Here is a 25,113-nt window from a genome sequence, read left to right on the forward strand (position 1 = left end):
GCAGAATTCGTTAACTTCATTGACTTCGTGACCATCAATCCTGGTGTTAAGTTTCTCGCTGTTCTCATTTCTACTACTTCTCATTAACTTCGTCTTTGAAACTTCCTGGCAGATTAAAACTGTGTGCCCGACCGAGACTCGAACTCGGGACCTTTGCCTTTCGCGGGCAAGCGCTCTACCATCTGAGCTACCGAAGCACGACTCACGCCCGGTCTCACAGCTCTACTTCTGCCAGTATCTCGTCTCCTACCTTCCAAACTTTACAGAAGCTCTCCTGCGAACCTTGCAGAACTAGCACTCCTGAAAGAAAGGATATTGCGGAGACATGGCTTAGCCACAGCCTGGGGGATGTTTCCAGAATGAGATTTTCACTCTGCAGCGGAGTGTGCGCTGATATGAAACTTCCTGGCAGATTAAAACTGTGTGCCCGACCGAGACTCGAACTCGGGACCTTTGCCTTTCGCGGGCAAGCGCTCTACCATCTGAACTACCGAAGCACGACTCACGCCCGGTCTCACAGCTCTACTTCTGCCAGTATCTCGTCTCCTACCTTCCAAACTTTACAGAAGCTCTCCTGCGAACCTTGCAGAACTAGCACTCCTGAAAGAAAGGATATTGCGGAGACATGGCTTAGCCACAGCCTGGGGGATGTTTCCAGAATGAGATTTTCACTCTGCAGCGGAGTGTGCGCTGATATGAAACTTCCTGGCAGATTAAAACTGTGTGCCCGACCGAGACTCGAACTCGGGACCTTTGCCTTTCGCGGGCAAGCGCTCTACCATCTGAGCTACCGAAGCACGACTCACGCCCGGTCTCACAGCTCTACTTCTGCCAGTATCTCGTCTCCTACCTTCCAAACTTTACAGAAGCTCTCCTGCGAACCTTGCAGAACTAGCACTCCTGAAAGAAAGGATATTGCGGAGACATGGCTTAGCCACAGCCTGGGGGATGTTTCCAGAATGAGATTTTCACTCTGCAGCGGAGTGTGCGCTGATATGAAACTTCCTGGCAGATTAAAACTGTGTGCCCGACCGAGACTCGAACTCGGGACCTTTGCCTTTCGCGGGCAAGCGCACTACCATCTGAGCTACCGAAGCACGACTCACGCCCGGTCTCACAGCTCTACTTCTGCCAGTATCTCGTCTCCTACCTTCCAAACTTTACAGAAGCTCTCCTGCGACCTTGCAGAACTAGCACTCCTGAATGAAAGGATATTGCGGAGACATGGCTTAGCCACAGCCTGGGGGATGTTTCCAGAATGAGATTTTCACTCTGCAGCGGAGTGTGCGCTGATATGAAACTTCCAGGCAGATTAAAACTGTGTGCCCGACCGAGACTCGAACTCGGGACCTTTGCCTTTCGCGGGCAAGCGCTCTACCATCTGAGCTACCGAAGCACGACTCACGCCCGGTCTCACAGCTCTACTTCTGCCAGTATCTCGTCTCCTACCTTCCAAACTTTACAGAAGCTCTCCTGCGAACCTTGCCGAACTAGCACTCCTGAAAGAAAGGATATTGCGGAGACATGGCTTAGCCACAGCCTGGGGGATGTTTCCAGAATGAGATTTTCACTCTGCAGCGGAGTGTGCGCTGATATGAAACTTCCTGGCAGATTAAAACTGTGTGCCCGACCGAGACTCGAACTCGGGACCTTTGCCTTTCGCGGGCAAGCGCTCTACCATCTGAGCTACCGAAGCACGACTCACGCCCGGTCTCACAGCTCTACTTCTGCCAGTATCTCGTCTCCTACCTTCCAAACTTTACAGAAGCTCTCCTGCGAACCTTGCAGAACTAGCACTCCTGAAAGAAAGGATATTGCGGAGACATGGCTTAGCCACAGCCTGGGGGATGTTTCCAGAATGAGATTTTCACTCTGCAGCGGAGTGTGCGCTGATATGAAACTTCCTGGCAGATTAAAACTGTGTGCCCGACCGAGACTCGAACTCGGGACCTTTGCCTTTCGTGGGCAAGCGCTCTACCATCTGAGCTACCGAAGCACGACTCACGCCCGGTCTCACAGCTCTACTTCTGCCAGTATCTCGTCTCCTACCTTCCAAACTTTACAGAAGCTCTCCTGCGAACCTTGCAGAACTAGCACTCCTGAAAGAAAGGATATTGCGGAGACATGGCTTAGCCACAGCCTGGGGGATGTTTCCAGAATGAGATTTTCACTCTGCAGCGGAGTGTGCGCTGATATGAAACTTCCTGGCAGATTAAAACTGTGTGCCCGACCGAGACTCGAACTCGGGACCTTTGCCTTTCGCGGGCAAGCGCTCTACCATCTGAGCTACCGAAGCACGACTCACGCCCGGTCTCACAGCTCTACTTCTGCCAGTATCTCGTCTCCTACCTTCCAAACTTTACAGAAGCTCTCCTGCGAACCTTGCAGAACTAGCACTCCTGAAAGAAAGGATATTGCGGAGACTGGGCTTAGCCACAGCCTGGGGGATGTTTCCAGAATGAGATTTTCACTCTGCAGCGGAGTGTGCGCTGATATGAAACTTCCTGGCAGATTAAAACTGTGTGCCCGACCGAGACTCGAACTCGGGACCTTTGCCTTTCGCGGGCAAGCGCACTACCATCTGAGCTACCGAAGCACGACTCACGCCCGGTCTCACAGCTCTACTTCTGCCAGTATCTCGTCTCCTACCTTCCAAACTTTACAGAAGCTCTCCTGCGAACCTTGCAGAACTAGCACTCCTGAATGAAAGGATATTGCGGAGACATGGCTTAGCCACAGCCTGGGGGATGTTTCCAGAATGAGATTTTCACTCTGCAGCGGAGTGTGCGCTGATATGAAACTTCCTGGCAGATTAAAACTGTGTGCCCGACCGAGACTCGAACTCGGGACCTTTGCCTTTCGCGGGCAAGCGCTCTACCATCTGAGCTACCGAAGCACGACTCACGCCCGGTCTCACAGCTCTACTTCTGCCAGTATCTCGTCTCCTACCTTCCAAACTTTACAGAAGCTCTCCTGCGAACCTTGCAGAACTAGCACTCCTGAAAGAAAGGATATTGCGGAGACATGGCTTAGCCACAGCCTGGGGGATGTTTCCAGAATGAGATTTTCACTCTGCAGCGGAGTGTGCGCTGATATGAAACTTCCTGGCAGATTAAAACTGTGTGCCCGACCGAGACTCGAACTCGGGACCTTTGCCTTTTGCGGGCAAGCGCTCTATCATCTGAGCTACCGAAGCACGACTCACGCCCGGTCTCATAGCTCTACTTCTGCCAGTATCTCGTCTCCTACCGTCCAAACTTTACAGAAGCTCTCCTGCGAACCTTGCAGAACTAGCACTCCTAAAAGAAAGGATATTGCGGAGACATGGCTTAGCCACAGCCTGGGGGATGTTTCCAGAATGAGATTTTCACTCTGCAGTGGAGTGTGCGCTGATATGAAACTTCCTGGCAGATTAAAACTGTGTGCCCGACCGAGACTCGAACTCGGGACCTTTGCCTTTCGCGGGCAAGCGCTCTACCATCTGAGCTACCGAAGCACGACTCACGCCCGGTCTCACAGCTCTACTTCTGCCAGTATCTCGTCTCCTACCTTCCAAACTTTACAGAAGCTCTCCTGCGAACCTTGCAGAACTAGCACTCCTGAAAGAAAGGATATTGCGGAGACTGGGCTTAGCCACAGCCTGGGGGATGTTTCCAGAATGAGATTTTCACTCTGCAGCGGAGTGTGCGCTGATATGAAACTTCCTGGCAGATTAAAACTGTGTGCCCGACCGAGACTCGAACTCGGGACCTTTGCCTTTCGCGGGCAAGCGCTCTACCATCTGAGCTACCGAAGCACGACTCACGCCCGGTCTCACAGCTCTACTTCTGCCAGTATCTCGTCTCCTACCTTCCAAACTTTACAGAAGCTCTCCTGCGAACCTTGCAGAACTAGCACTCCTGAATGAAAGGATATTGCGGAGACATGGCTTAGCCACAGCCTGGGGGATGTTTCCAGAATGAGATTTTCACTCTGCAGCGGAGTGTGCGCTGATATGAAACTTCCTGGCAGATTAAAACTGTGTGCCCGACCGAGACTCGAACTCGGGACCTTTGCCTTTCGCGGGCAAGCGCTCTACCATCTGAGCTACCGAAGCACGACTCACGCCCGGTCTCACAGCTCTACTTCTGCCAGTATCTCGTCTCCTACCTTCCAAACTTTACAGAAGCTCTCCTGCGAACCTTGCAGAACTAGCACTCCTGAAAGAAAGGATATTGCGGAGACATGGCTTAGCCACAGCCTGGGGGATGTTTCCAGAATGAGATTTTCACTCTGCAGCGGAGTGTGCGCTGATATGAAACTTCCTGGCAGATTAAAACTGTGTGCCCGACCGAGACTCGAACTCGGGACCTTTGCCTTTTGCGGGCAAGCGCTCTATCATCTGAGCTACCGAAGCACGACTCACGCCCGGTCTCACAGCTCTACTTCTGCCAGTATCTCGTCTCCTACCGTCCAAACTTTACAGAAGCTCTCCTGCGAACCTTGCAGAACTAGCACTCCTAAAAGAAAGGATATTGCGGAGACATGGCTTAGCCACAGCCTGGGGGATGTTTCCAGAATGAGATTTTCACTCTGCAGTGGAGTGTGCGCTGATATGAAACTTCCTGGCAGATTAAAACTCTGTGCCCGACCGAGACTCGAACTCGGGACCTTTGCCTTTCGCGGGCAAGCGCTCTACCATCTGAGCTACCGAAGCACGACTCACGCCCGGTCTCACAGCTCTACTTCTGCCAGTATCTCGTCTCCTACCTTCCAAACTTTACAGAAGCTCTCCTGCGAACCTTGCAGAACTAGCACTCCTGAAAGAAAGGATATTGCGGAGACATGGCTTAGCCACAGCCTGGGGGATGTTTCCAGAATGAGATTTTCACTCTGCAGCGGAGTGTGCGCTGATATGAAACTTCCTGGCAGATTAAAACTGTGCACTGTCTCGCTCGGGCACGCAGTTTTAATCTGCCAGGAAGTTTCATATCAGCGCACACTCCGCTGCAGAGTGAAAATCTCATTCTGGAAACATCCCCCAGGCTGTGGCTAAGCCATGTCTCCGCAATATCCTTTCTTTCAGGAGTGCTAGTTCTGCAAGGTTCGCAGGAGAGCTTCTGTAAAGTTTGGAAGGTAGGAGACGAGATACTGGCAGAAGTAGAACTGTGAGACCGGGCGTGAGTCGTGCTTCGGTAGCTCAGATGGTAGAGCGCTTGCCCGCGAAAGGCAAAGGTCCCGAGTTCGAGTCTCGGTCGGGCACACAGTTTTAATCTGCCAGGAAGTTTCATATCAGCGCACACTCCGCTGCAGAGTGAAAATCTCATTCTGGGAACTTCGTCTTTCTCCGATTTACTCTCAAACCATACTGTGTACTCATTAGACTGTTCATTCCGTTCAGCAGATCATTTAATTCTTCTTCACTTTCACTCAGGATAGCAATGTCATCAGCGAATCGTATCATTGATATCCTTTCACCTTGTATTTTAATTCCACTCCTGAACCTTTCTTTTATTTCCATTATTGCTTCCTCGATGTACAGATTGAAGAGTAGGGACGAGAGGCTACAGCCTTGTCTTACACCCTTCTTAATATGAGCACTTCGTTCTTGATCGTCCACTTTTATTATTCCCTCTTGGTTGTTGTACATATTGTATATGACCCATCTCTTCCTATAGCTTACTGCTACTTTTTTCAAAATCTCGAACAGCTTGCACCATTTTATATTGTCGAACACTTTTTCCAAGTCGAGAAATCCTATGAAAGTGTCTTGATTTTTCTTTAGCCTTACTTCCATTATTAGCTGTAACGTCAGAATTGCCTCTCTCGTCCCTTTACTTTTTCTGAAGCCAAACTCATCGTCACCTAGCGCATTCTCAATTTTCTTTTCCATTCTTCTGTATATTGTTCTTGTAAGCAGCTTCGATGCATGAGCCGTTAAGCTGATTGTGTGATTATTCTCGCACTTGTCAGCGCTTGCCGTCTTCGGAATTGTGTGGATGATGCTTTCCCGAAAGTCAGATGGTATATCGCCAGACTCATATTCTACACACCAACGTGAATAGTCGTTTTGTTGCCACTTCCCCAGTGATTTTAGAAATTCTGATGGAATGTTATCTATCCCTTCTGCCTTATTTGACCGTAAGTCCTCCAAAGCTCTTTAAAATTCCGATTCTAATACTGGGTCCCCTATCTCTTCTAAATCGACTCCTGTTTCTTCTTCTATCACATCAGACAAATCTTCACCCTCATAGAGGCTTTCAATGTATTCTTTCCACCTATCTACTCTCTCCTCTGCATTTAACAGGGGAATTCTCGTTGCACTCTTAATGTTACCACTGTTGCTTTTAATGTCACCAAAGGTTGTTTTGACTTTCCTGTATGCTGAGTCTGTCCTTCTGACAATCGTATCTTTTTCGATGTCTTCACATTTTTCCTGCAGCCATTTTGTCTTAGCTTCCCTGCACTTCCTATTTATTTCATTCGTCAGCGACTTGTACACTCCTGGAAATGGAAAAAAGAACACATTGACACCGGTGTGTCAGACCCACCATACTTGCTCCGGACACTGCGAGAGGGCTGTACAAGCAATGATCACACGCACGGCACAGCGGACACACCAGGAACCACGGTGTTGGCCGTCGAATGGCGCTAGCTGCGCAGCATTTGTGCACCGCCGCCGTCAGTGTCAGCCAGTTTGCCGTGGCATACGGAGCTCCATCGCAGTCTTTAACACTGGTAGCATGCCGCGACAGCGTGGACGTGAACCGTATGTGCAGTTGACGGACTTTGAGCGAGGGCGTATAGTGGGCATGCGGGAGGCCGGGTGGACTTACCGCCGAATTGCTCAACACGTGGGGCGTGAGGTCTCCACAGTACATCGATGTTGTCGCCAGTGGTTGGTGGAAGGTGCATGTGCCCGTCGACCTGGGACCGGACCGCAGCGATGCACGGATGCACGCCAAGACCGTAGGATCCTACGCAGTGCCGTAGGGGACCGCACCGCCACTTCCCAGCAAATTAGGGACACTGTTGCTCCTGGGGTATCGGCGAGGACCATTCACAACCGTCTCCATGAAGCTGGGCTACGGTCCCGCACACCGTTAGGCCGTCTTTCGCTCATGCCCCAACATTGTGCAGCCCGCCTCCAGTGGTGTCGCGACAGGCGTGAATGGAGGGACGAATGGAGATGTGTCATCTTCAACGATGAGAGTCGCTTCTGCCTTGGTGCCAATGATGGTCTTATGCGTGTTTGGCGCCGTGCAGGTGAGCGCCACAATCAGGACTGCATACGACCGAGGCACACAGGGCCAACACCCGGCATCATGGTGTGGGCAGCGATCTCCTACACTGGCCGTACACCACTGGTGATCGTCGAGGGGACACTGAATAGTGCACGGTACATCCAAACCGTCATCGAACCCATTGTTCTACCATTCCTAGACCGGCAAGGGAACTTGCTGTTCCAACAGGACAATGCACGTCCGCATGTATCCCGTGCCACCCAACGTGCTCTAGAAGGTGTAAGTCAACTACCCTGGCCAGCAAGATCTCCAGATCTGTCCCCCATTGAGCATGTTTGGGACTGGATGAAGCATCGTATCACGCGGTCTGCACGTCCAGCACGAACGCTGGTCCAAGTGAGGCGCCAGGTGGAAATGGCATGGCAAGGCGTTCCACAGGACTACATCCAGCATCTCTACGATCGTCTCCATGGGAGAATAGCAGCCTGCATTGCTGCGAAAGGTGGATATACACTGTACTAGTGCCGACATTGTGCATGCTCTGTTGCCTGTGTCTATGTGCCTGTGGTTCTGTCAATGTGATCATGTGATGTATCTGACCCCAGGAATGTGTCAATAAAGTTTCCCCTTCCTGGGACAATGAATTCACGGTGTTCTTATTTCAATTTCCAGGAGTGTATTTCTATATTCCTGATTTTCCCGGAACATGTTTGTACTTCCTCCTTTCATCAATCAACTGAAGTATTTCTTCTGTTACCCATGGTTTCTTCGCAGCTACCTTCTTTGTACCTATGTTTTCTTTCCCAACTTCTGTGACGGCCCTTTTTAGAGATTTCCATTCCTCTTCAACTGTACTGCCTACTGCGCTATTCCTTATTGCTGTATCTATAGCATTAGAGAACTTCAAACGTATCTCGTCATTCATTAGTACTTCCGTATCCCACTTCTTTGCGTATTGATTCTTCCTGACTAATGTCTTGAACTTCAGCCTACTCTTCATCACTACTATATTGTGATCTGAGTCTATATCTGCTCCTGGGTATGCCTTACAATCCAGTATCTGATTTTGGAATCTCTGTCTGACCATGATGTAATCTAATTGAAATCTTCCCGTGTCTCCTTGCCTTTTCCAAGTATACCTCCTCCTCTTGTGATTCTTGAACAGGGTATTCGCTATTACTAGCTGAAACTTGTTACAGAACTCAATTAGTCTTTCTCCTCTTTCATTCCTTGTCCCAAGCCCATATTCTCCTGTTACCTTTTTTTCTACTCCTTCCCCTACAACTGCATTCCAGTCGCCCATGACTATTAGATTTTCATCTCCCTTTACATACTGCATTACCCTTTCAATATCCTCATACACTTTCTCTATCTGTTCATCTTCAGCTTGCGACGTCGGTATGTATACCTGAACTATCGTTGTCGGTGTTGGTCTGCTGTCGATTCTGATTAGAACAACCCGATCACTGAACTGTTCACAGTAACACACCCTCTGCCCTACCTTCCTATTCATAACGAATCCTACACCTGTTATACCGTTTTCCGCTGCTGTTGATATTACCCGATACTCATCTGACCAGAAATCCTTGTCTTCCTTCCACTTCACTTCACTGACCCCTACTATATGTAGATTGAGCCTTTGCATTTCCCTTTTCATATTTTCTAGTTTCCCTACCACATTCAAGCTTCTGACATTCCACACCCCGACTCGTAGAACGCTATCCTTTCATTGATTATTCAATCTTTTTGTCATGGTAACCTCCCCCTTGGCAGTCCCCTGCCGGAGATCCGAATGGGGGACTATTCCAGAATCTTTTGCCAATGGAGAGATCATTATGACACTTCTTCAAATACAGGCCACATGTCCTGTGGATACACGTTACGTGTCGTTAATGCAGTGGTTTCCATTGCCTTCTGCATCCTCATGTCATTGATCATTGCTGATTCTTCCGCCTTTAGGGGCAATTTCCCACCCCTAGGACAAGAGAGTGCCCAGAACCTCTATCCGCTCCTCCGCCCTCTTTAACAAGGCCATTGGCAGAACGAGGCTGACTTCTTCTGCCGGAAGTCTTCGGCCGCCAATGCTGATTATTTATCAAAATTTAGGCAGTGGCGGGGATCGAACCCGGGACCAAAGACGTTTTGATTATGAATGAAAGACACTACCACTAGACCAGATGTAAATTTTAATGTAACAGACACAACACTTCCACTTAACCTACAGTGACTGACTGTACTTAAAAATGTAAAAATTATTGTGCAGTGTCACATTTATGAATAAATGAAGACCATTAAGAATACAGATTTAGTGGGGAACATTTAATTTCATTGTAGAAAAATTTAGGCTTTCCCACGTTTGTGTGGAAGGTTCTTGCCAACTTTACTTGTATCATCCTTTTCTGGACATACAAATTTATTCCCTTGCCTGTCAAGCAATTTAACTAAAGTTTTTAGCATTGTTTTCTGTCCACTTGTCCAACAAATAAGTGCAAATGTCCTCATTCAGAATGTAGTTTATAATAACCCACTGCTCATTAAATGATGAAAAGTTTTCACTGTCACAAGAGGCAATGAAAGGATCTACGAGTGTTTCTTGGTGAACACTCTGGTTTGCATTAGGTATGAACTGGAAGTATGTGCCATTTCCAGACAACAATCTTATTTAAACTGTATATTTCCTGATGGCGTAGAGATTGTGCACTTGAGTGTTTGTTGAGATTTAGCATTATCCAGTGCATCTCTACCTGCCCAGCATGGTGTTGTCACCTCCTCCACTGGAACTTTTGATATGTTAAGTTTCAGTTAGGGATTTTGTACACTGTAGAAAATGTGTGTAGTCTGTAATGAGAATTTGTCTAGCTTTCAGATACTCCCAAACATGATACCTTGGTTCCATCAGAGAATATTTCCACCACTTTAGGATTTTTTTTTCCTGAAGTGTTTTTTCTGATTGAAAGCATGAACATGTTGCTTCTTACTATCTGTGTAAAGAAACTTGGGAAGACATCTATGAATGTAAAAGTACAAATGATATGTTCAACAAATTCCTAAACAGTTTTAGCTATTATTTTGAACTTTGCTTTCCACTCCATAAAAAAGACAGTCACAAAAAAGGATCTGAAAATAAAATGGGTCACAACAGGAATACAAATATCTGAAGGAAAAGAGATTACTTCATGAAATATCTAGACAGCATACCACATCCCCAGAATTTGATTCCTATTTTAAGAATTACAAAAATATTTTAACTAAAGTCATAACAGAAGCAAAATAAATAAATAAAAAATTTAAAAAAAGAAGGCAAATAGTTCCTTCAAGGCAAATGCACAAAATAAAATGAAAGCCATATGGGACATTGTAAGGCATGAAACAGGAGTAAAACGGAGAGAATACCATAATATCAAACTGAATGAAAACACTTCTGTAATATCTGATCCCCAGCAGATAGCAAATAATTTTAACTCATATCTCTCAGAGGCAGCTGAGATTCTGGTGAAGCAAAACTTTCAATATGCTGTCACTGCAAATCAGATTAAAACTATCTCTTGTGTAGCACTTCCATTTCTTCATAGCTAATGCAACTACTGTGGTGATAAGTATTTGGAAAGCAAATAAATAAGTCATATGGATGCTCACCTTATCGAATTTTAGCTGTTTCTTGACGATGCTGTGACTGATATGTTTAGTCCGTGGAGGGCCAAATAGGTAGCATTAAATGTCTGCTTCACGTGTATAATAAATGCAGTATTTCCGTAACACATTCCGTGAACCATTATGCATAACCGTAAAGAGAATCTGAACATAGCCATTGTTTACGAGAAATAGCATTTGTTAAATACGCTGCTCATACTAGGTAAAAGAAAAAGCAATAAACTGTTAAGCATAGTGCTGTGCTAAGGCCATTAATTTTTGTTTCCTGGGATACATAAAGAGTCCAGTGTAGTCATAATGAAATATTGGTTTACCAAGAGCTGTGTTACTTGCATTAGAAATAGATATGTGTGCTAGCTTATGCCTTACGGGAAGTTAATTAATGCCTTCTCCAGTTTTCTCAGTTAATTATTAAACAACTTTTCAGAAGGAGCAGCCTTTGTTATACATTTCAGTGGTGATTCTTTGGCTACACACAGGTCAGCTTTCTAACTTGTATATTAATAATGGTTTCTATGATCATACAAATGGATTTTGATCGTGCAAAAATGGCTTTAAATGATCATGAAAAAAAATACCTCCAAGGGCACCATAAAATTCTTTAAAAAACTGTTCTTCCAGTGTTCATTATACCACAGTCAAATTGGAAAGAATACTTGTGTGTTGAACCTGAATAATGAAATGCAGTGTCCTCACACAAAAACTATATATGGATGTAAGAAGAATGGGTAAATCACTTGACTGAACAAGCTACAAGGCAGTTTGCTATGGAGTGCACAGCTCTCTCAGCAGGAAGAAACAAGAGCAAATTACACAAGCTGTGTTACGAAGAGTGTTGTCATAAACCTTTCACATTATTTCCACTTTCCAGCAAATTTAACTGAATCCAGTTCATGTCGACTTTCTTCTCATATGGCTGTAACTGTTCAGTTTGTGAAAATTGTACTAAAAATTTATGACACAACACTATGAAGCTTTTCTTACTCTAGTTTCTGGTTCGTAAAGCATTCTTGTAACAATTCTTACTGTGAGAGTCCGTAAAAATTTGTTCTACACCCTTCCGGTATCATGGTACATCTATTATTTGCACCACATAATGCAAAGTCAGTGCAGATTTGATTCAGAGTTCAAATGGTGAGAGAGATATAAGGTATTTATTGTGCTACACAATTTTGATTAAGAAATTGTCTCCAGAAAACACTTCTTTTTCTGCTTTCAGATGTATATATAATACTACTGTGAATGTATCTGGTATCATGTGAATAATGATAAAATAGGATACACTGCTGTCTGACAAGATGATCAGATGTAAAAAGACTACACTAACAGCTATGTTAAGTTAATTGTGGTCACGAAGACAGGCTACAGCTTACCTTAGAGATGACAGTGAAAGCATATCACAGTTTCTGCTGTCATCTGTAAAGTAAGTAGCAGTCTGACTTCCTACTGGGATAAAGCTGTGGGTTATTTACATTTGTTGTTGATGCTGTGATAGATACAGGTTCAGCATTTTGAAAATTCCAGTAACACTTCGAAGTAAAGTAAATGAGACATTGGTAACAAATGCATGTAGTGTTGCAAACTTCTTAAATAGTTATGGTACTTTGTGTTACTGACAGCTCGATGTCATCAGGTTCAATAAACAGTTTAACTGAATATACAAAACTAGTCCCTAACAAGTAACTTCAATAAAATGGAAATGACCCTCACTTATCCCTAAGAAGTAGCATCCATCATAAAATCCTTAAACTCAGAGTATTGTAGTGGTTATGATAATATAAATGAGATTACTCAAAGCGAGTTCATGTGAGTTGAGTAGGACCTCAAGTTGTTTGTGTATTGAATCTCTTACCAGTGGAACATTTCAAGATTGGCTAAAATATGCTAAAGGTAAGCCTTTTTACAAGAAGGGGGATAAAGAGATGAGGCCAAATTGTTGACTAATTTCACTTTTGCTTCTTTTTTTTCAGAATATTTGAAATAGTTGTGTCTATGTGTCTTCTTAAGCATCTGACTGCAAATAATATATCATCGAAGTCACAGTTTGTGTTTGTTATGCTTACTGATATAGAGAAGGGTATTTACACATACATTGGGAATGTACTTAATTCACAAGATAACAAATCAGAGACTGTTGGCATTTTCTGTGACCTGTCAAAAGCCTTTGTCTCTGTGAATCACAGCTGTCTCTCAAGAGAATTAGAATATTGTGGTGTCACTAGCAGTGCCCCAGAATGGTTAGATTTTGACCTAACTAACAGGAATCAAAGTGTGTCATTGAAAGTAAGTGCAGAGTAAGCAAATAGTCTTCATCTGATTGGGAATTAATTACATGTGGTGTTCCTCAAAGTTCCATCAAGAATCTGTTGCTTACTCTTGTCTATGCTAATGACGTCTCATCTGTTAAATTGCCAGATGCTAAGTTTGTTTTGTTGGCACATGATACAAACATTACAATAAATACCAGGTCAAGTACAGATTTAGAAATGGCTACTAATTAGATTTTCACTGACATTAATAAATGGTTTTAAACTGATTCACTGTAATTAAACTTTGAAAAGACCCAATACATGTAGATAAGAACCTGTAAGAAATTTTTTTTCCAGCACGTCCCATTTTTGGGTGTATAGAATGAGATCTGAAACTAATGTAGTAAAATGCATCCGAGGACGCTAAACGTGGCTTCAGTTATCAGCATAGAAGTCGAGCCATTTCATTGCTAAGATAAGTACTTAAAAGATACCACTGGTATTTATTGTTGTGCTCTCAATTCAATCAGAAAGTAACTCCTATGGCTATAATTTATATGTAAAATATTGTCAAGGTGGAACAACTGTCATATCCAATCACTCAACAAATGCTATTGTTATGTCGGGTCTGTTGCTCTACTGTTTGAACCTTCGAATTATGTGAAAGGAACTGGCTCGAGCTGCAGACAGTGTTGTAACATACAGCCGAGCATTTTAAATGTGTGTTGAATCATCAGAGCTTGAAGATGACAGTGATGAGTCAAAAGCCTTTGTTGAATTTGTATGCCACTACTTTAGCATTTCCAGTCCCCTCAAAAGATTAGTAATACAAAGCACAGTAAGAACTGTTCACAAAATTTACTCCTGTGTAACAGGAACGACATCCCTTTGAACATACTGTAAGCCGTGCTTTCGCCTTCTACCATACTTCACTCCCTATCCAAGTACTACACATCGTTCATGTCTTTTTCCTACTAGTGTGCAGATTTTAGTCTTTGTATTTTATCCTTGGTACCGTAAGAATTTTGAAATGTATAGTCCAGGCAACAGTCACTTGTAAGATTTTCCATAGGACCAATACTGCCTCATGTGTCGCTACTTTTTCTGGATAACACAGCGACCTTTCCTGAGGTCAATTGGCATCTACCAGTTTTTCCACTCTTCTGTAGTTAATTTGTGTCAAACTGCAACCTTGACTTGCCATACTGATAGTTCTGTAATATTCACAGCTTTCAGTACCTGGCTGTTTTTTAATTGGAATTATTATATCCTTCTGAAGTGTGAAGGTATTTCGCTTGTCTCTTATCTTGCATACCAGATGGAATAGCTTGACTTGGCTGTCTGTCTGAAGGATCTCCACAAAGGTGAGGGAATGTTGTTTACTCCAGGGGTCTTGTTTGGGTGCATGTCTTTCATTACACTTTTAAATTATTCTCTTAGTCTATCTCCCACCTAGTTTTCATCTGCCTCCTATAATATTGCTGCAAAGGAATATTTGTGGTTTCAATGAGACCATCTATATTTGTGGCTTCGACAGCCTCCTCGACCTCGACAGCTTCCTCAACCTCGACAGCCTCCTCAGGTGCTTCAACAGTCTCCTCAACTGCTTCATCACTGCTACTGCCTTCATATCAAATTACTGAACAGCCACTTCTGAAGCCTACACCATACATTTCATCAAGACAGAATATGGGGCTGTTCTTATAGGTTTCTGGCATTTTATCAAAACTCCACTCTGGATAAAAAATTAAGGTTGCACAGAAATGCTTGTATGGGTATTTATATCACTCAAAATCTTCACATGTGGAATCTGGGATATCTAAGTTAACAACATAATTACAGTTTTCGGATATTGCACTCTCCACACAAAATGAACCCTCTGATCTCCTACTCCTTGATCTTACAGTTAACACAACTTTTGCTGAGGCATGTCGCTGCGTGACCTGTTTCACAGACTTGTTCGCTTTTTTTTTATGCCAAAACAGTGGAACATCTTTGTTATATGATTTGATAGCAGAATTCCTGCAGCAGGCAGGACTTTCTAATTAGGCTTGGAAGAAACTGGTTTACTCTAACCTTAGTAACCCATGTTAAAGTCTTGTCTGTATTGTGTATTAGGAAAAAATGTTTTATAATCTTGTTCATAGCTTCAACCCCATTTGTAGTGTCAGTGGTTACAGATTTGCCCTTGTCTTCAAACACTTCCACCCATCTTTCACATACCAATAGCCACTGTTGTTTGAAGTATGGCCACACATGCTAGTTTCTCTGAAAAACCTCATGCATTCACAACTCTCCTATACGATCTCTAAATCCTCCCTCTGTTGACGATTCTGCAGTTTCTTGCCATATATCTAGAAATGTCATAAAGATTACATTCTTTTCCAACCATCTTCCCCATGCCTGTTTCCAATGGACTCTGTAAATCAGTAACCCAGTAGAGGGGATTCCAATCCCTGGTTCGAGTCCTTGAAAATGTCTAACACTTGATGGATGGAACTTGCATTGTGAACCTAAATGAAAAAAGGAGACAACCAAATAGTCCACATTACTCTTCACAGCTATAAAAAATAAAGGAATATCATATGTTGTTGTTTTGTATGTAGCGTCTAACAATTATCCCCATACTTCAAAAGATCTCTTTGCCAACAGCTCTGATAGCAAAAAAGTAATGGTTTCACTTCTCCATTGGCACCCGTACAATGTCGATAATGAATCATGTGATTGCTCAATTCCTTATCCCACTCATCAACCTAATTCTGCAGTCTAGTCTCACCAAACAATACTTTATTTGTACTGCACAAAGTCTGATATATTTGACTGTAAATTGCTTTCTCAGTGCAGTAAAATGTAATATTCATTCGACCCAGTATGTGTGTCCCAGCAAAATTGATCAACAAATCTATCTAGAGCCAACTTAATGACTGTGAGATGTCTCTCCATTGAGTACAAATTTTTTTATTTCATTTACGTATGAAGGACGTATGTACCAACTTGCCTCAACATGTTTGGTACCATGTGTGTGTGTGCTTGCTTGGGAAACAGTTAAGTAGTAATGCAAGTAACTGTTTGGTGGGATTGGCAATACTAAATCCTTGTGTAGCCTTGCAAGAACCTGTAGGACAAAACAAATTTATCAATTATTTAATTAACAGCATTAAAAACAAGTAATTTTTTAAGCATACTGTCAACTGGTCATTAAAATTTTGTCCAAGCAGAACCCAGACTGGATACTCACTTTTGCCTTGGTATCCCTGTGTTTATTTACTAACTGCTTAACTTCATGTTTAGAGCAGCTGGGCAATTGCTTTTCTTTGTATCCAAGATTCGCAATCTCTTCTGAAGATACACATGTTCTTCCTAAAAGGATAAAGTACTACTATAAATTTTATTTAGTACACTTTCCATGTAACAAACTTGTTTTATGGAAAGTTAGTATATTTTAATACAGCGTAGTATTACCAAGTGCTCAGGCACATCAATCTATTTACTTTTATAATATTTTGGCCCCAAAACACCATGCCTAGAACACACACTCTTAACAGCAAAGGCAGAACCGAAAAAGGGGATGGGGAAATGTCCCTGCATTTGTCTAAAGAAATACTTTGTTTTACCTGGAACACTTAATAAAATATTTCTCATGGGCAAAAACACACATGTTGTTATCATTAATTATTTAACATCTGTTATTGTTAATTTAATTCAGTACGAGAGAAAAGTCCATTCAGTTCATAGGTTTTATGAATAATAAAGTTCTGAATTGATAGAAGCAGATTGTTGACGTATTTGACATAGTGTTGGAGCAAAATTTTACTGGATATCACACCTATCACATCTAGCAAAGAAATGGATGCCACACTGCTTTCCAAGTGCTGCTAAGTGAAGTGGCTTATTGTGGTTTCAATAAATGTGGAATTAATATTCTTTGCAAACAAAGGAGATGTGAAGAATATTTATGTAGAAAAATCTAATTACCGTAAATGTGGATTTACAAAAAGTAAACTTAACTGGGAAGACAATTATGCTAAACATGCCCTGTCAATAGGTTCATAAGCTGACTGCTGTTTTACACATCAGCACCCCAATTATCAAAAACCGTAGAAACCATTTCTTTCAACCTGAACATCGTGGTACAGCTTAAATTAAAATTGCTTGTACATTGCCACCTGTCAGTTGTTGCTGCAGTGTTGCTGCCGCTGTATTACAGGCAACAAACAGAGCAGGTCACTCAGCAAGTGCTGCTCAATTTAATTTTCGTGTTAAAAAAAAAAATAGGTTCAACTCGGTAGAGCTAGAGCACAGGTTGGGATTACGAAAGGGTGAGAGACGTATACATGTAACTCCGTGCAGTGTCGGAAGTGGCCATCGTGAGATGACAGGACTACGAGACGCTCTGCTGACAACTGATTTTGGAGTGACCAGTGGCATAACTGTGGCAGATATGACATTTTGTAGCCCTGAATTGAAAGTCATTTGATAACCTAACCAGAACCTCACGACATGCAATATATCCTAGAAAATCCTCACACAGGCTATGTGAACTGCCGAGTTGCCAACTGATGAGGAGTTGTGGTTTGCATTCAGTTACAGGTTATCAGTGACAAGCCGATTCCAAATGAAGAAAGAATGATAGGAAGAAGAAATGTAAGGAAAAAAGGTAAATACAGTGTTGAAAAGGACACAGCAAAGTGTTAGAAATAAAACTGCATACAATCCCATTAAGTGAAAAAATATGATTAAGTAATTTTGATAAGATTAAAATTATTTGTTGGTTGACAATTCACCTGTCAGAGCTGGTTTCCTCCAATTAAGGACTGGTCTCAGATATTCAATTAAACTGTTTACTGAACCTGATGACATCGAGCTGTCAGTAACACAAAGTACCAATGTCTCGTTTACTTTACTTCAAAGTGTTACTGGAATTTTCAAAACGCAGAACCTGTATGTATCACAGCATCAACAACAAATTTAAATAACACACAGCTTTATCCCAGCAGGAAGACAGACTACTACTTACATTACAGATGATAGCAGTAACTGCGATTTGCTTTCAGTGTTATCTGTAAGGTAAGCTGTAGCCTGTCTTTGTGACCACAATTAACTTAACATAGCTGTTAGTGTAGTCTTTTTACATCTGATCATCTTGTCAGACAGCAGAGTATCCTAATTTATCATTATTTACAGGATAACAGATACATTCGCAGTAGTATTATATATACATCTGAAAACAGAAAAACAAGTGTTTTCTGGAGACAATTTCTTAACCAAAACTGTGTAGCACAATAAATACGTTTTGCTTGCTTTACAAACCAGAAACTAGAGTAAGAAAAGTTCATAATGTTTTGCCGTAAATTTTTAGTACAATTTTCACAAACTGAACAGTTACAGCCATATGAGAAGAAAGTCGACATGAACTGGATTCACTTAAATTTGCAGGAAAGTGGAAATAATGTGAAAGGTTTATGACAACACTCTTTGTAACACCGCATGTGTAATTTGCTCTTGTTTCTTCCTGCTGAGAGAGCTGTGCACTCCATAGCAAACTGCCTTGTAGCTTGTTCAGTCAAGTGATTTACCCATTCTTCTTACATCCATATATAGTTTTTGTGTGAGGACACTGCATTTCATTATTCAGGTTCAACACACAAGTATTCTTTCCAATTTGACTGTGGTATAATGAACACTGGAAGAACAGTTTTTTAAAGAATTTTATGGTGCCCTTGGAGGGTTTTTTTTTCCATGATCATTTAAAGCCATTTTTGCATGATCAAAGCCCATTTGTATGGTCATAGAAACCATTATTAATATACAAGTTAGAAAGCTGACCTGTGTGTAGCCAAAGAATCACCACTTAAATGTATAACAAAGGCTGCTCCTTCTGAAAAGTTGTTTAATAATTAACTGAGAAGACTGGAAAAGGCATTAATTAACTTCCCGTAAGGCATAAGCTAGCACACACATCTATTTCTAATGTAAGTAATAGCTCTTGGTAAACCAATATTTCATTATAACTGCACTGGACTCTTTATGTATCCCAGGAAATAAAAATTAATGGCCTTAGCACAGCACTATGCTTAACAGTTTATTGTTTTTTTTTCTTTTACCTAGTACGAGCTGCGTACTTGACAACAAATGCTATTCCTTGTAAACAATGGCAATGTTTAGATTCTCTCTACAGTTATACATGATGGTTTACGGAATGTGTTAAGGAAATAATGCATTTATTATATACTTGAAGCAGACATTTTATGCTACCTATTTGGTCCTCTACAGACTAAACAGATCAATCACAGCATCGGCAAGAAACAGCTAAAATCCGATAAGGTGAGCATTCATATACTGGTATATGTAAATCACTATAGAGCACCATCCAATAATTCATTACTACCTGGAAAGTCATCAGCTGTTCTGATAGTGGTAGCTTCTATGAGAGCAAATGTTGACACAAATTATTTAACTTCCAGATGACTATTTTAGAACAGATGGGTTGGAAGCGGGTATTTCGTCAATTCTGTAAGCGACGTGATGAACACACATATTAATGGTTCATTCTATATAAACAATAAAAGGTACACATTTTCGATTAAAACATCTGACTTTTTTCACATTTGCAACTTTCAGTGATTGTGGTTAGATATAAAAAAAAAATCAACTAAAAGTCTGTAGAGGTGTGTGTTAACTCTATAGAAAGTTACAAGTCTGCAAAAGTTCAAAAACAAATTAACACATATCAAGATAAATGACTATCATTATTCTAATCCATACAGGGCAATGGTACTTCTATTATAGAAAAATAAATTTGCATTGCTTCGTACATGACCTCACATTCTCCAGTTTCCCCTCACTCTTTCCCTCCCTACCCCAGACCATTACCAACCAACAATCGAGATAGTGAGGGGAGCAGTGGAACCTCTTTAATTTCAGTTTGTTGTCTCCTGTTTTCCTTCAATAGAAAACTTGTAAGATTGTATGATATCTATCACTTCCATTTTTATCAGTACAGTAAATAATTGCCTTTTCATCCATTTATTTTCTCAAATACCTGAAGGATATAGTTATGCATTTGTGTGGTTTCAATGTTTAATTTACACATGTAATTTAATGAAAAGTCAAATCAAAGTGCTGAATTTTGATATGCAATAGATTTTGTCTTCCTGTATATCAATTCAAAAATCATAATGTACAATTTCTGAAGCTGTATAATATATTGAACCATAATGAGATATAAGATATATTTTTAGTGAAAATGGATTGAGGAATATTTACTCAAAGTGGATAAAAATCATGTGTTTGGTATGAAATATTACCTTGCTGTTTCATTGTTCTAGTGAATCATTTAGAGACCTCCAAAAATTTTGGTATGCTATTTGGATACACATCTTCACATTTTAGAAATAAAAGAATACAATAGTACGTTTAACTTATTTACTCGCATAATGTTATATTTCACACGGTGACTGCCAACAGCCAGAGCAGACCCTGATGCTGTTTGCCCACCAGTGTGGCGGTGAAAACCCATTACTGGTCATGCTGCATTCAGTGTTCTGTATAGGAAACAGTATAGTGCACTCCAGATTAAGTTCAGTGAGACCTTTATTGTTCATCAGGATGAGGTGAGGAGTGCACACTCAAGTAAGGAACAAATTACTATTTACACAGCAGTGGTTTACACAGTTACCACTCCAGTTTCAGTATCTGATTATTTGTATTCTATATTTATTGGTCCTGTCAATCATACACTGAACAGGGGTACATAATGATATAGGACAAGTCAAGTAATTTGCAATAAAGTTTACCAGAAAAACTGTTATATGGTTTTCAGTATATAGCAATATAACTCTAACATATGGAAATAACATTTCACAAATACACAAATAAATTTTATATGCACACATTTCATACTTTTGGCATTCATTATACAGACACACACATATATGTAATAGACCACATATAATACACAGATAAATCTACATGTACACATTTCTTATTTTGGCCTTAACTGTATAAACTATTTAAATTTTTCACATATTTACAATGTAGATAAAAATTCATCAACACTGTAGTAGCAATTCTGTACCAAGCAGTCACTCACTGCAGTTTTGAATTTATGCATGCCAGTTATTACCTTAATTCTGTTTTAGGTAGCTTGTTATACAGTTTTTTTCCTGCTTGCAAGGGTCCTTTTTGTTTTATTGTTGTATGTGAAAACTGCATATGTAAATCTTGATTATTCCTTGTGTTGTATGAATGGATATTTTGGTTTTTTGGAGCAATCTTGCTATTTTCATGTACGATTTTCCTTACAAACATTTTGTTTCTAGGATACATAGTCATGGTAATGGAAGAATATGAAGCTTTTTAAATCAGGGTTTGCATGAAGATAGAGGTGCTGAGCCTTCATAGGCTGTTATAATACTCGTTTGTGCAATAAAACAGCTTGTGCTGGGTGGTGAATTTCTCCAGCAAATTAAACCATATGTTAGTAGTGATTCTGCTTGGGCATAGTACACATTTTTTATGGCTTGCATTGATGTGCATCCAGCAAGAAGTTTTATACTATAACAAATGATATTTAATTTACTACATAGGTGTTGTGTGTGTTTCTGCCATCTTAGGTAATCTTGGATCCAAACTCCAAGAAATTTGGTCCTATTTACAATTTCAAGTCTTTTGCCTAACAGTTCTGTGGTTGCAGTTAAAGGCTGTTTATTCTGCACTGTGTGTAGATGCACAGTGTTTGTTTTATGTGTGTTTATTATTAAGTTGTTCACTGCGAACCATTCGGATACCTGTGAAGTGCTCTTTTTTATTTCATTTTGGAGCTCTTTTGGGGTCTTTCCTTTGATAAGTATATTTGTATCATTGGCATATTTAATGTACTTATAGTTAGGGATGGATGGTTCTAGGTCATTTACAAACAGCAAGAACAAGACTGGTCCCAGTACAGAACCCTGTGGCACACCGTATTTAACACACTGTTTTTCTGATTGATAGGAAGTTAAAGTTTTTCCTTCTTTGTACAAGACTTCAACTATTTGGTGTCTTGTTTTGTAGATATGACTTTACCCACTCACAGGCTGGGCCTCTGACACCAACATTTTCTAGCTTTCTAAGCAATAGACCATGGTTAATAATGTCAAATGTTCTTGAAAGATCTAGGAATATTGCTGCTATGTGTTCTTTTTTATCTAATGCATTTAAAGCTTCATTTAAGAAATCGATAACAACTGTCTCAGTGGATTTACATTTTCGGAAACTGTGCTGTGTAGCTGAGAAATTTTTTTTTTTCAATGAAATGTACGAGTCTTTTATAAAAGATTTTTTCAATTATTTTAGAAAAAACAGATAGTAGAGAGACCAGCCTATTATTTGTTATATCTGCTTTTTCACCCTTTTTGTACAATGGCTTCACTTTAGCTATTTTTAACCTTTCTGGGAAGATTCCCTGAGAAAAGGGACTATTGCATATGTCTGCCATGGACCTAGTTACTAAGGGTGCACATTTTATAATGATATGGTCTGGTATGTTGTCAGTAGCAGAGGAAAATTTTGATTCTAGCTCCCCTATTGTTTTTACCACTTCCTGTTCATTTGTTGGGTACAGGAAGAGAGACTTGTTACTAGGGATAGTTTTAATCTGATTTGCAGTGACAGCATATTGAAAGTTTTGCTTCACCAGAATCTCAGCTGTAATATTTAAACTGTGGAATATCCAATGACAGAACACACAGTGGCAATAGCTAACATTTTACAACAAACAATAAAAAAGGAAAATGCTTCTTTAGTTACACTGCAGTGAAGTATACAATTCAGCAGCTTTTTTCAATTTGTTAAAAATTGATTTCAGGTCATAATTGTGATATTACAATACATTTAAAAGTTATGCAAGTGCAAGAAGAATTTTAACACTTTTTGGAGTGAGTGTTAAATTACTATTTTGGTAGGCGGGAAATTTTGCTACCATATTACAAGACACCTGCTGAATTGGCCTCAACTGTAAGCCGGGTACTTCCAAAGCAAATGTAGCTGAAGACAGCTTAGCACTGAATTCTTTACTCAGTATTTAGGTGAATATCCCCTGAAGAAACACACTTAATCTAAACATATTATGGTGTGCACATGTGGATTAGTAATTGTTCTTTGAGTGTAACTAAAAGTACGGAGCTCTGTCGAAAGAACAGGGACTTACTGTGTTTTGTAACTAACTCGCGCACGTTGGCCGCAAACAGTTCGGAAAATTTGAATACTATTTAGGAAATAAGTGAGGATATGTGGAACAAACCGTGTTCCTGTAACAAAACAGCAAGAAAAGGTGTCAGTTGTGCAAAGTGTAAGAGGAAATTCCATAACTCGAGTGTAAATGCGACAGATAGAGTGAAAAGCTGGAAATGCAGCGATTGTCAAGTATTTGAAAAGAATTATATGTGTATTAATAAACAAATTCCAGAAGCGAGAATCAGCCAAGAAAGAAATGTGTAAAATCTACAGATTCAAGGTGTCCAAAAGAAAGCACTAATCACAATACAGTGTGCATACCACAACAAAGAATGCAGTTTTAAAAGGAAAGCAATCTAAGCGTGCAGCAATGAACATGCAAAACTTTGCTCCTGAGAGTCAGTTAGTGAGTAGGAGACCCAAAATATTTGTTGCCTCTGCTAGCCATGGCAGAGACAGTGCAAGAAACATTTTAAATTTAACTTCAAATAAATATGACATTGAAGGGAAGGTGATACCAGGTGTCGCCACAAGTGTGTGATATTACAAAAATACAGTAACCTTCACAAGCTGGCAAAAGAAGATTTTCTGTTATTTGGGCAGGGGCTAATGACGTAGCAAAGGATGAAGCCAACTTGGCAAATTGTTCATTACAAAAACCCTTGTCAGCATTACAAAATAAAAATGTGATTGTAGCTGGAGTATCACACAGGCACCTGCCTGATTGGTGTTGTGTAAACCAAGAAATTCAATCCACAAGCAGAAAAAAAAAAAAAAAAAAAAAAAAAAAAAAAAAAAAAAAAAAAAAAAAAAAAAAGTGAAAGGCATCCATAATACTTGTTTCATTTAATACTCCTAGTAACAAGGAGCTATATACAGCACATGGACAGCACCTAAATGCAAAATGCAACTGGTGAAGATCTAATGGCTGCAAGAATTCATGAATCAGTGGAAACAAACAGGGAAGTGTACAAAACAGCAATAGAGCTTACATGGAAGGATACTGCAGTCTCAGGTAAAGCATCAGTGAGAATGGTTACTGACACAACTCGTGCACAAATAACAAGAGAATCCTTAAAAGGGAAAAATGTAGCTATTTACATCACAAGTACTCAAGAAGTAAACATACCCAAGAGATCAGTGACAAAATTAGAAGAAGCAGCAAACAATGCGGCAGGAAGGAAGACACTGTATAAGGACACGGACCTATTTGCACAAAGAAGAATAGTGACAGTTGAGTGTCTGTCAATACCAGAGACAGCACAACAACAACATCTCCATTATCAGCTGCAGATCAACAACAACAACCAGTAGCAGCAGAGAATCTGTCAGCTTTAGCAGCAGTAGCAGACACACCACCATCGTCAACAGCAGCATCCAGTCCAGCAGAAACAATCAGCAGACTGCCAATCACAAGAGTGACGAGATCATCGCACTTGAAGAATTTTTTTCTACCAAGCAGACTGAAGGGGACACTAGGGTGAGCTGTGCACCAAATCTAGGTGGCTCGACTTTGCTGTATCGAACGTACAGGGATTAAGCAACAAAATGTGTGAGCTGGAAGTAATTTTTCTGTGCTGCGTATCAATGAGCACTCGCTTTGGGACACTCAGAATTGTGCAGCAAATGTACCAGACTTTGGCTTAATAAGTAGCTTTTGCAGGGAAACTCATAAATGTGGAGGTGTAAGCATCTATGTTAGAAGTAATGTTAAATATAAAGAGGCAAAACTTAGCAAGGTGAAGTGTGCGGAAAAAGATTTTGAATGTTGTAAT

This window comes from Schistocerca cancellata, chromosome 11, assembly GCF_023864275.1.
Source record: "Schistocerca cancellata isolate TAMUIC-IGC-003103 chromosome 11, iqSchCanc2.1, whole genome shotgun sequence".
NCBI lineage: Eukaryota > Metazoa > Arthropoda > Insecta > Orthoptera > Acrididae > Schistocerca > Schistocerca cancellata.